Source organism: Ictidomys tridecemlineatus, chromosome 2, assembly GCF_052094955.1.
Source record: "Ictidomys tridecemlineatus isolate mIctTri1 chromosome 2, mIctTri1.hap1, whole genome shotgun sequence".
NCBI classification, from domain to species: domain Eukaryota; kingdom Metazoa; phylum Chordata; class Mammalia; order Rodentia; family Sciuridae; genus Ictidomys; species Ictidomys tridecemlineatus.
The window spans coordinates 186,877,643-186,889,843 of record NC_135478.1 but is presented as its reverse complement, the minus strand read 5'-3'; the positions used below and the strand labels follow the sequence as shown (position 1 = coordinate 186,889,843).

At 34.0% G+C, this 12,201-nt stretch overlaps 1 long non-coding RNA gene across 1 annotated transcript in view; it reads left to right on the top strand.

Moving 5' to 3' along the window:
* Nucleotides 1-12,201, top strand: part of LOC144370298 (uncharacterized) — a 66,643-nt gene that overhangs the window by 20,052 nt on the left and 34,390 nt on the right. The window contains exon 2 of the long non-coding RNA XR_013430244.1: nucleotides 7,234-7,351. This is a non-coding gene — a long non-coding RNA (uncharacterized LOC144370298). The remainder of the gene's footprint in view (nucleotides 1-7,233; nucleotides 7,352-12,201) is intronic.

Below are 12,201 nucleotides of genomic sequence, written 5' to 3'. Positions count from 1 at the left end.
CTGTTATAAACCATCAATTGAAATAAGGCTGTGGAACAAGGATGAGCAGCAGTTGTCAATGCTGTACTCTACTTTTAAATTTTCTGTATTTTTCATCTTTTTCATATTCTTTACATTCTCTTATTCATTGCTGATTTAATAATTTTTGCTGCTTATACTCTGCTGCTTCATTTTATATGTAATTGTCAAATAAATGCGCTTTATCTTTTCTCACAACAGTTTGGAAGCTATTTTCCAGGTGTTTTTTTTTTTTTTTTACGTATAACTCTTAAAAAAAGAGTAAGGCATTTCAGGCACTCACTGTGAGACCCATAAGTGACATCTTACAATTCTGTTTTTAATCTTTCAGTGACAAACGTTTGTGGAAGTTTTGACCAGTTTATTAATCATTGGTAAAACAGAAGCCTGGATTTCAGTATTTTTTTAATGCATACTTCTAAGTATTTCAGAAAATTAATATTTTATAGGACTTTTTGCAACTTACATAGTTATTTCTATGAGTTCACTTTTAGAAGAGATTTTATTTAGAAATTTTATCACTCATTTTATTATTCTGCTAGTATTTAATGCTGACCGATCCTTGAACTCTCCATGACTATGGCCAGTGCAGCTAGTTCTGGTATTAAAAGTTTTTAAAAATGACATTTATATTTCTAAATGGTGTTATTGATTAAACTGGATCGTTTATCAAGCTGTACATCAAGTCTCACACACCCATGACTAACACTTACTTGTTTTCTGAGTAGAGACTGCCACTGGCATATTCTTATTTTTTAAAGATAGCTGAGGTTTGTAGAAGAAAATTATACTCCCAAATATGCATATTTTAGAAGTAATTGATTAAATCAAAATCTAAAAGATGATGGCAAAATAGAAGCCATCATCATTGATCATCCATATGAAGTTCCTTGCAAGATTCCAATGAAGTGTCTTCTCACCTTCATTTTTCTGAAATAGTCCTTCCTGCATAGTCTTGTCACTCCTTCTTTTACATAGTACTTTTATTGTCATTCTTCACCTTACTGCATTTTACTTTCACTTGTCTATTTTCTACTCAATATATTTTAAGATTGTTACAGGCAGAGTCTTTATCAGCATTGTATTTCCAGCAACTGAAGTAGTGCCTATCCTCAGAGTCATCACTCATAGTAAATATTTTGTCTGGTTTTAATTTCTGATGATCAAATTTTAAAAATGATTCTGCCAAGTTTTTTGTTTTGTCTCTTAATGGAACTCCTATCAGAGAAAGCTAAAATAAAATATAAATAAGAAAAACTATAGCATAAAAAGACTATATGCAGAAGATGCAGATTTCACAGATAGCAAATGTTAATATATGCAATGATTATGCAAAATGCACAGAATATGATATCTATTTGCTTTCTCTGTGAACCATCAGAGAATAATCTATGGGCAATATGAGAGAGAATATGGCTAAGAACTCAATTGGCACAGTCATATTGCAAGCAAAGGAATCAAAATAATCAAATGTTTTTTTTTCATAGTTCTTAAAAATGTCATTCCAATATTTTTGTTTCGTTTTTACAAAATGACTGTAAAGCCAAATCTATATTGTTGTTATAGAAGTTAAGGAATATAAAGACAATACATTTTAAGGGAATTAATGCAGAACTAAATTCAATTATCTCGATATAATGAATATATGATGTGAGGCAGAAACAAAATATAAATAACATCTGAGACACTTTGCATTTTAGAAATACACTTTCTTTATCAATTTTTCACAAACACTCATGTCTCATTTTGTATTGAACTTCTATGAACACAGGAACTAAAGATCTTCAACAGTGAAAAATTCTTTGATAAAAGGCAGAATTTTTTTAAGTTGTATTTCTTTATGAATCATATTTTCTTTTTCATAAATTGTCTTTCCATGTCACTTGCTTGTTTATCTTCTTGGACCAATGTTATCAACATGAATAATATAGACCTTAAACATTTTACTCTTAAACATTTATACATATTACTTGATTTTAATTTAATATTCTTAGTGTTTCTGGGTAAATTTATTAATAGTTTTCATCATATTTTGTGGAACCTGAATAGAATTTAACAATGATTTTTTTTTCATTTTCTTTTTCATGTTTTGCAAATTATGTGAATTTATATAATCCCTGGATTAAATACTGAAGGATACATTTATTAAGCTGATGTAGTACAATGTATTTCTGTTTCCAGTTAAAAGTAAATAATACATAAAAAGAGGGTTTGCATATGTGGGGTCCCCCTAAAGCTTCCATGTTAATACAGGAGTTAAAATTACTGTTTATGAGAGTGGCAACCTTATCATTGGACTAAGTAATTTGATGGATTAATCTTTGAAATAAGTAAAGTGGATGGGATATGGTTGGAGGGGTCAAGTCACTGAGTGCATGTCTGGTTCCTCCTCCTTTCTTTCTCTGCTTCCTGGTCAGCATGAGCACAATAGTTGTCTTCCACCATGCCCTTTTGCCCATGATGTGCTGCCTCTCCTCCAGTCCAGATTATGGAGTGGGTTGACCATGGACTGAATTTCTGAAACCATGAGCCCCAAATAAAATTTTTCTTGTCTATGTTGTTGTCAGGTATTTTGGTCACAACTATGCAAAGCTGACTCACACAATATATCTAGTTATTTGAACAAAGTGAAAAAGACCCTAAAGATCTATGAAATGGAATGCTAATGAGTGTAATAGCCGCTTGTTTAAATAGGTTCTTAGCCCATGCAATCTCTTGTTCTCTCAAAATGTTGCTGCTGCCTCCCATTTCTTAGGCTGCAGGCCTTTATTGAGCATCTTTGTACCAAAAAATCTTATATATTGACAAATACTGGACTTAACTCTTTACTTGAACTTAAATGATACTAACTTGGCTGAAGAGTGACCCTTTTTAAATTTCAGGTTGGTATATCTCTCAAGAGAGAGACTTATGTGTGTACTAAGGACATCTTATAAAAATTACACAAAGATTCTTACGGGAAAACTTTGACAAAGGCATTAGAGATCATCAGGGTCCCCCAACTAAGTAATATTTTATACATATATGTAATATTCTGTGTATAATATAGATGGTGAATAATGTTCTATAGATGTATATTGCTTTTGACTTCACTTTGAATTATTTCTGTTCTTTTCTTTGAAATTCATTATGAATCTCTGTATGTATAAGTGTCTGATTTAAGTTAGCTTTTCTAAAGAGAAAATTTTAAATCTGAATATAAGAAAGTAGAGCAGGGGCCTGGCACGCTGGCACAAACCTGTAATCCCAGAGGCTCTAGAAGCAGAGGCAGGAGCCAGGAGGATTGTGAGCTCAAATCCAGCCTCAGCAATTTAGCAAGGCTCTAAGCAACTCAGTGAGACCCTGTTTCTAGGTAAAATCCCTTTAAAAAGGACTGGTATGTGGCTCAGTATTTAGGCATCCCTGGGTTCAATCCCTGATATTAAAAAAGAAAAAAAAAAGAAAGTAAAACACAGAGCAGAGTACATGAATAGGTGGATGTTCTTTGAGTTAGAAATCATATCAGATTTAAAAGACTAGTGGTAATCTTTCTATGTAAACATGAAAATAGTCACTGGCATTAGCAATAGGAGAAACAACTAAAATATACATGAAGAAAGGATGTAGATGACAAGTTTATTTTTTTCTGAGTGTAATCAATGTTCACTAAGTATTTTCTGAATGAATTATCAAGGGCATAAACTAAAATCATAGATGCAGGTGGAATCTAGCAAAGAGATATAAATTGGTTCAACACTTAAATAAAAATATTAATGGCATAAAGATCCAGACAGGAAGCTCTATTTATCAAGCTGTCTGAATTCTCTGGCAGTTTTACACCAATTATTTTACTTTGAGCAACAATGATTTTATATATCTCTACGGTAATTCATGGCAAAATTATGTTTAATTTGGATTGTAAACTTGATTAGATTGAGGGACATCTAGAAAGCAGTAAAACACCCGGGTGTGTCTCTGGATTGGCATCTATGTGTCAGCAATCTGAAGTGAGGAAGTGCCTTGAACAGGAATGGCACCTTCCAGTAGGCTGAAAGCCTGTGTGGAAAGAAAGAGCAGAAGGGGGATTCTTATGCACACATTCAACCTCTTCCTGAGTAGTTTGGTTGGTTGGTTGGTTTTTGCTGCTGATGCTGCCCCTGGCCATCAGACTTCTGATTCTTTAGCTACTGAAATTTAGACTTTTACCAGTGACTTTTCCAGGGGACTTTCAGTTCTTCAGACTCAGCCTGAGACTTTCACCTTCTTGGCTTAAGCAGCTACTCATTTCCCTGGCTCTTCAGCCTACAGATAGCCACTATGGGACTATCCAGTCTCTTACGATGTGACCCAATCTAATAAGTCCCTTCTTATAACTAATTACATACATTCAATTAGTTTTTTTTCCCTTTGGAGAATTCTCATTAAAACATGTAACACTTATTTTATCTTATTTAATACATAAAGTAGAATGCATAAAGTAAGTCTACACATTTGTAAATTTGTAGATTTATTTATTTTACAATTGAATACTTTTAAGTATTTCTAATGTTTAATTGAAAAGTTTCATGCTGGTGAGAGGGTTTCCTGAATTTGTATTCCTTATGGATTTAGAGGCCTCAATTTTATCTTAAACCACACACAGAAAGAAATTCCACTGATATGTGTTAGATTCTGTAATGTTTACAAGATGTAAACTTGGTGTAAGAGTATCTTTTTATGGGGCTACATCTTAGAAAAGAGAATTTGATAGCTGTGATTAATTATTATTCAAAGCTTTAAAATTCAAATATCATTAATTTTCATTGCTTAAATTGTACAAGTGTAAGCATTTGAATTTTGATTACTTCTTAAATGAAAATTTTCTTTGCAGTCTTATAGGTGGATTTTATAACCAATATGTAAAACCTGTCTCTCTTAAATTATTCACATTTGATGTTTGTAACTATTCAAATTCCCAGGTATGTGAAATTAAATAATATCACGGAGCAGCATCTATTTCAAGTGTAGGCCATTAACGTGAGACCTAGAACTCTTTCCACAAAATCAGGGCACACAGAATACATTTATCACAAAAATTCCTTGGATATAGATATACCCATTTCTTCAGGAGGAGGAGTATTACCTCAGATCTCTAGTTAAAGATCTAAGGATGTGTAATGCAAAGGCTATAATTGGAGAGAATGAACTAAGACTACATATTTGAAGGAGAGCTATTTTTAAGGGATGATCATAGAACATATTAACATTGGCCATCAAGTGATCATCAGAACCATATTAAAGTAAATCTCAAGAGGTGTAATCTAATTAGGGTTTAGCACAAGAAGTCTCAAGAGACTATAGAATTTCCAATGAAATTCAGTGTGTGTTGAGGCAGTTAACCCAGGATAATTTTTTTACCAGTAAAGCACTTTAGACAGTTTCTTTCACTTAGTCAATTACTTCATAAGCATTTAAGTACTAGGAAGTAAATGTAAATAAAATGCTATCAAAATACCTTAAATACCCTTCCTAATTTCTTTCATTTCTCTATTAGAAATATATAAAGAAAACAGTGAATACTTTGAAACATTGGTTTGCCTATTTAAGAAAACATGCACTTTTATTTAATTGTTTTTGTCATTTTCTTATGTCTAAAACCCATATCCATAGTTAAACAAAACAACTAACTTTTAGTAAAATCATGGTTTTTAAATGTTGAGCCAGGTGCTATAGTGCAGACCTGTGATCCCAGCAGCCCAAGAAGCTAAGACAGAAGGATCATGAGTTTGAAGTTAGCCTCAGAAAAGGGGAGGGGCTAAGAAATTCTGTGAGACCCTGTCTCTAAATAAAATAAAAAATAGGGCTGGTAATGTGGCTCAGTGATTGAATGCCCCTGAGTTCAATCCCTGGTCCCACCTCCCCATAAAAAAATGTTTAAAGTTTAAATACATTTAAAGATAAGAATGTAAATCATCTATAAAAATAGTTCTGCCAACCTTACCTGAGGTAAATAGTTTGAACACTGAGTTTAACCATGAAGATGCACTAATGCTGTAACAGTCGACAAAGGGAAAATTGCTATTTTCTGTATTTTCTAGCTTAAAATGTTTCTCCTTCGAAAGATTTTATAATCGAAATTATTTAGTCATATAGAAGATTTGAAGATAATATATTAAGAAAAAATAATTTAAAAAATGAAACATGAAAAAGTATTATAGTTACTTAGTATTTGTGTTTACTTGTAATTGACCAGAGTAAATTTATTTTCAAATACATAGGTGGTCAATTTTTTTTCCTATACCCTGTATTTTAATTACCAGTCACAATTTAAACACGAAAAGTAATATAGATTCTATAATACAAAGACTAAAATGTCATCTTCAGACATTATATTTTTAAAGTCTGATAGCTGGAATCATAGGATGTTAAGTTTCATATTTGAGTTCAGTGATATAAAAGGAGTTATTAAAGGCATAAAGAAAAGGAACAATGGGAACTTAAAAGCCAAAACAGTGAGTTCACAGTACTTGAGGACTTGACTGGCTGGATGTATATTCTAGTGGTCTGAAAGGACCCCTTGATCCTTCTTATGGATTAAACTGCAGACAGTGTCTGAAACTATGAAAACTGTCATAGGGAAATGTACAGCACAAGATTCAGTTTGTAATACTGACTGACCTTAAAAAGTCTTTACTTGAGAAGAAATTAAGAAGAGGCCTGAGCAAGGATGCCCTTGACATTTCACTGAGTCTGTTACTAAATAGACCAAGGATTATCACAATTGCTTGATTTTTTTTTCTGAAAGAAATAAGATGCTCTTTAGAATTAAGTATTTAGTTGGAGAGTCAAATATAATCCCAAACTTAGCAAGAATGAAGATTATTTATTTCTATAACAATTTAGGCTAGGAGTAGGAAATTCATTAGGATTGATAGAATAAAATTAAAATTTACTTGATGGTAGCTTAAACAATATCAAAGTTTTTCCTTATCAAAGTAAAAGAATATTTTTTTAGAATTTAATTGAGTAGTACAATCTGAATTCATCCATAATGATTTGTCTTACCTTCCATACATATTTCAATAAATAATATCTTTTCACTAGTTTCAACTAAAGGGCATCATTTTATTCAGCTGTTTTGCTACTGTGACCAATAAGACCTGTCAAGAGCAATTTTAAAGTAGTAAAAGTTTATTTGCGGCTTATGGTTTCAGAGGTCTCAGTCCATAAGTAATTGTTTCCATTCCTTGGGGCCAGAGGTGAAGCAGAAAAACATGGTGGACTAATATGGCAGAGGAAAGCTGGTCAGGACTTGTTCACCAAGAAACAGAGAGAGAGAGAGCTCCACTCTTCAGAAATGAAATGTACCTCAAAGGTATGCCCCCAATGACTCACCTCCTCCAGCTATACTCTACTTGCCTACAGTTACCACCCAGTTAATACCTATCAGGGGATTAATGCACTGTAGGTTAAGCCTCTCATAACCCAATCATTTCACTTCTAAAGTTTCTTGCATTTTCTCACACATTATTTTTTTGGGGATACCTAATATCTAAACCATAGTAGACTTTGATGGTAAACAACCTTTATGATACCATGGAGGACATTTTTTTTCTTGTATAAGTGCATTATATTTATACATAATAGTTGGGTTCATTTGACAAAATCATACATACGTAGAATTTGATCTACTCCATGTTAGGCCTGCTACCTTTCCTGTCCCTCCCCTTAATCTTCCTTTACTTACTCTACTGGTCTTTCACTCATTTATTTAGTGTTTTTTTTTATTTATGCTTTATAGATATACATAAAAATTAGATTCACTGTGGTATACTTATACATGCACACAGCCTTTTATTGTTTTTAATCCATTCTGCATTTCTTACCCTTTCCATCCTCCCTCCATCACTCTCAGTATCCTTCTTCCATTCCACTGACCTCCCCTATATCTTTATGATTTTCAATCCACTGCCTCCCCTGCGTCCCTTATTTTGCTTTAGCTTCTGTATATGAGAAAATGTTCTTCAATTACATGCACTTACTTGCAAATGCCATAGTATAATTTTTCTTTATGGCTGAGTAAAACTACAGTGTATGTATTGTCCACATTTTCTTTATCTATTCATCTATTGACCGGCATCTGATCTGGTTTCAAAATTTGGTTATTGTGAATTTTGATGCTATAAAAATTGCTGTATCACTACAGTATGCTGATTTTAGTTCTTTTTGTTACATATCAAGGAATGGGATAGCTGGATCATGTCGTGAGTCCATTCCCCCGTTATTTGAGAAATCTCAAAACTGTTTTCCAGAGTGATTGTACTGGTCTTCGGTCCCATTGAAAGTGCACAATTGTACTTTCCCCTACACATTCTTGACAGAATTTGTTATTATTTGCATTTTTGATAATTGTCATTCTAATTGGAGATGAAATATCAGTGTACTTTCGATTTGCATTCCTTGATTGCTAAAGATGTTGAACATTTTAAAAATTTATTTGTTAACCATTTGTGTTTCTTCTTTTGAGAAGTGTCTGTTCAGTTCTTTAGGGCAAATGATTTTCTTAACATTCAGGTACCAGAGGCAGAAGGAAGGGACTCCTTTGTTTTCCTGATTGTTCCTCAGTCTTACTTAGGCTCCATGTCTCTGTATGTCCATGAGGAAGCCTTCTCATTGACAATTCCCCTTTTCAAAAATAGCCAAATGTCCACTTGTGCCTTTGGCGAAGTCCTACAACAAGTTCCTTCTGTAGTAGGATGAAGCTCATAATGGCCTGGAAGCAGGACGTTTCCCTGCTCCTTCTTCAGAAATAGAATAGAAAGATTTTTCTTTTTACATTTGTTTTTCTTCCAAGAGTCACACTGTATTTTGTTCTTTTGTTGGAGCAAGCGGATTTGTGACTTTTTCTCCAGTGGCTTATGGCTTTCCTTGTGTAGGGAAGAAAGAATCAGGGCACCTTCCTGCCTTTGTATCTGCAGCCACTTCCTTCTTTCAGGACTAAACTATAACTGAGCTTTCTTTCTTTTTTTGAAAAATTCAAAATTGAGATTCCTAGAGAAGTTCCTTCAAAAGGAGTGAATTCCTTTCATGATCTCCTGCCCCAGGGGTTCTGCAGGCTCCCTGCAGACCACCTTCTCATTCTGCAGTTCACTTGAGGTGTTTTGTGGTATGACTGTTTATCATTTTCTTTTTTATTTGTTTTTAATTAACACACAATCATTGAATATATTTATTGGATAATAACTGCAATAATTGCATAATTTTATACAACGTGCAATAATCAAATCAGAGTAATTAGCATTTCCTCTCCTTAAGCATTTATCTTTTGTTTCTGTTGGGAAGTTTTGAGCTTCACTTTTTCTAATTCTTTACAAAATATATAAGAAATTGTTCTGACTGATAATCACCCTACAGTGCTACAGGACACTAGAACTCATTCTTCCTATATAACTGTACCTGTTCCAACCCCACCTTTCTCTTCCTAGTTTCAAGCGACCACCATGCTACTCAACTTCCATGGATTCAACTTTTCATTCTCCACCTGTCAGTTGAACACACAGTATTTTTCTTTCTGTGCTTGTCTTACTTAACATTATGTTATTTGGTATCACCTCTGTTGTCACAACTGACAGGGCTACATTATTTTTATGAATAAATAGTATTCCATAGTGTGTGTACCTCATTTTAACTTGGTTGCAATGTTATCTCATTGTAGTTTTGATTTACATTTTCTTAATGTGTCATGATGAATGAACATTTTTTTAAATACTTCTTGGACATGTGTATATCTTTTAGAGAAATAGCTTTTCAGATCCTGTGCCCATTTTAAAATTATTATAGATAATCATTGTATGAATGAAATTGGCATTCAAATATTTAAAGAAGACTGCTACTTCTTTCGTTCATTTTCTCTTTTCCCAACTAACCACACCCATCCTTGGTTCTTCATTACTTATTATACATAAGGTTTGGTTTTCAGACATATTTATTGACTTCCTCTATCGAACTTTAAATTATCAAAATTGTGATGTTTATACAAAACAGAATAATCTCTAAATACAGAGTGCTTTTGAATTTACGATCTTTGAAAGGAGCATTGTTTTTTTTTTTATTGTTGGTCGTTCAAAACATTACATCTTTCTTGATATATCATATTTCACAATTTGATTCAAAAGGGTTATGAACTCCCATTTTTACCCTGTATACAGATTGCTGAATCACATCAGTTACATCAATTACATTTCCATTGATTTACATATTGCCATTCTAGTGTCTGATGAATTCTGCTCTCTATCCTATTCTCTACTATCCCCCCTCCCCTCCCCTCCCTCCCCTCTTCTCTCTCAACCCCCTCTACTGTAAAACATTTCTTCCACTTGTATTATTCTTCCCTTACCCCTCCCTTCCTCTTGTATGTAATTTTGTATAACCCTGAGGATCACCTCCCTTTCCATGCAATTTCCCTCCTCTCTCCCTTTCCCTCCCCCCTCTCATCCCTATTTAATGTTAATCTTCTTCTCATGCTCTTCGTCCCTACTCTGTCCTTAGTTACTCCCCTTATATCACAGAAGTCATTTGGCATTTGTTTTTTAAAGATTGGCTAGCTTCACTTAGCATAATCTGCTCTAATGCCATCCATTTCCCTCCAAATTCTATGATTTTGTCATTTCTTAATGCAGAGTAATACTCCATTGTGTATAAATGCCACATTTTTTTATCCATTCATCTATTGAAGGGCATCTAGGTTGGTTCCACAATCTTACTATTGTGAATTGTGCTGCTATGAACATCGATGTAGCAGTGTCCCTGTAGCATGCTCTTATTAGGTCTTTAGGGAATAGATCGAGAAGGGGAATAGCTGGGTCAAATGGTGGTTCCATTCCCAGCTTTCCAAGAAATCTCCATACTGCTTTCCAAATTGGCTGCACCAATTTGCAGTCCCACCAACAATGAACCAGTGTACCCTTTCCACACATCCTCACCAGCACTTGTTGTTGTTTGACTTCATAATGGCTCCCAATCTTGCTGGAGTGAAATGGTATTTTAGGGTGGTTTTGATTTGCATTTTTCTGACTGCTAGCGATGTTGAGCATTTTTTCATGTACTTATTGATTGATTGTATGTCCTCCTCTGAGAAGTGTCTGTTCAGGTCCTTGGCCCATTTGTTGATTGGGTTATTTGTTGTCTTTTTGTCTACTTTTTTGAGTTCTTTGTATACTCTGGATATTAGGGCTCTATCTGAAGTGTGAGGAGTAAAGATTTGTTCCCAGGATGTAGGCTCCCTATTTACCTCTCTTATTGTTTCTTTTGCTGAGAAAAAACTTTTTAGTTTGAGTAAGTCCCATTTGTTAATTCTAGTTGTTAACTCTTGCGCTGTGGGTGTCCTATTCAGGAATTTGGAGCCCGACCCCACAGTATGTAGATCATAGCCAACTTTTTCTTCTATCAGACGCCGTGTCTCCGATTTGATATCAAGCTCCTTGATCCATTTTGAGTTAACTTTTGTGCATGGTGAGAGAAAGGGATTCAGTTTCATTTTGATGCAAATGGATTTCCAGTTTTCCCAGCACCATTTGTTGAAGATGCTATCCTTCCTCCATTGCATGCTTTTAGCCCCTTTATCAAATATAAGATAGTTGTAGTTTTGTGGATTGGTTTCTGTGTCCTCTATTCTGTACCATTGGTCCACCCGCCTGTTTTGGTACCAGTACCATGCTGTTTTTGTTACTATTGCTCTGTAGTATAGTGTGAAGTCTGGTATCGCTGTACCACCTGATTCACACTTTCTGCTTAGCATTGTTTTTGCTATTCTTGGCCTTTTATTATTCCATATGAATTTCATGATTCTTTTATCTATTTCTATAAGAAATGCTGTTGGGATTTTGATTGGCATTGCATTGAACTTATAGAGAACTTTTGGTAATATTGCCATTTTGATGATGTTAGTTCAGCCTATCCATGAGCAGGGTATATTTTTCCAGCTTCTAAGGTCTTCTTCAATATCTTTCTTTAGGGTTCTGTAGTTTTCATTGTATAAGCCTTTCACCTCTTTTGTTAGGTTGATTCCCAAGTATTTTATTTTTTGGGGGGATATTGTGAATGGAGTAGTTGTCCTCATTTCCATTTCAGAGGATTTGTCGCTGATATACAGGAATGCATTTGATTTATGCGTGTTGATCTTATATCCTGCCACTTTGCTGAATTCATTTATTAGCTCTAATAGTT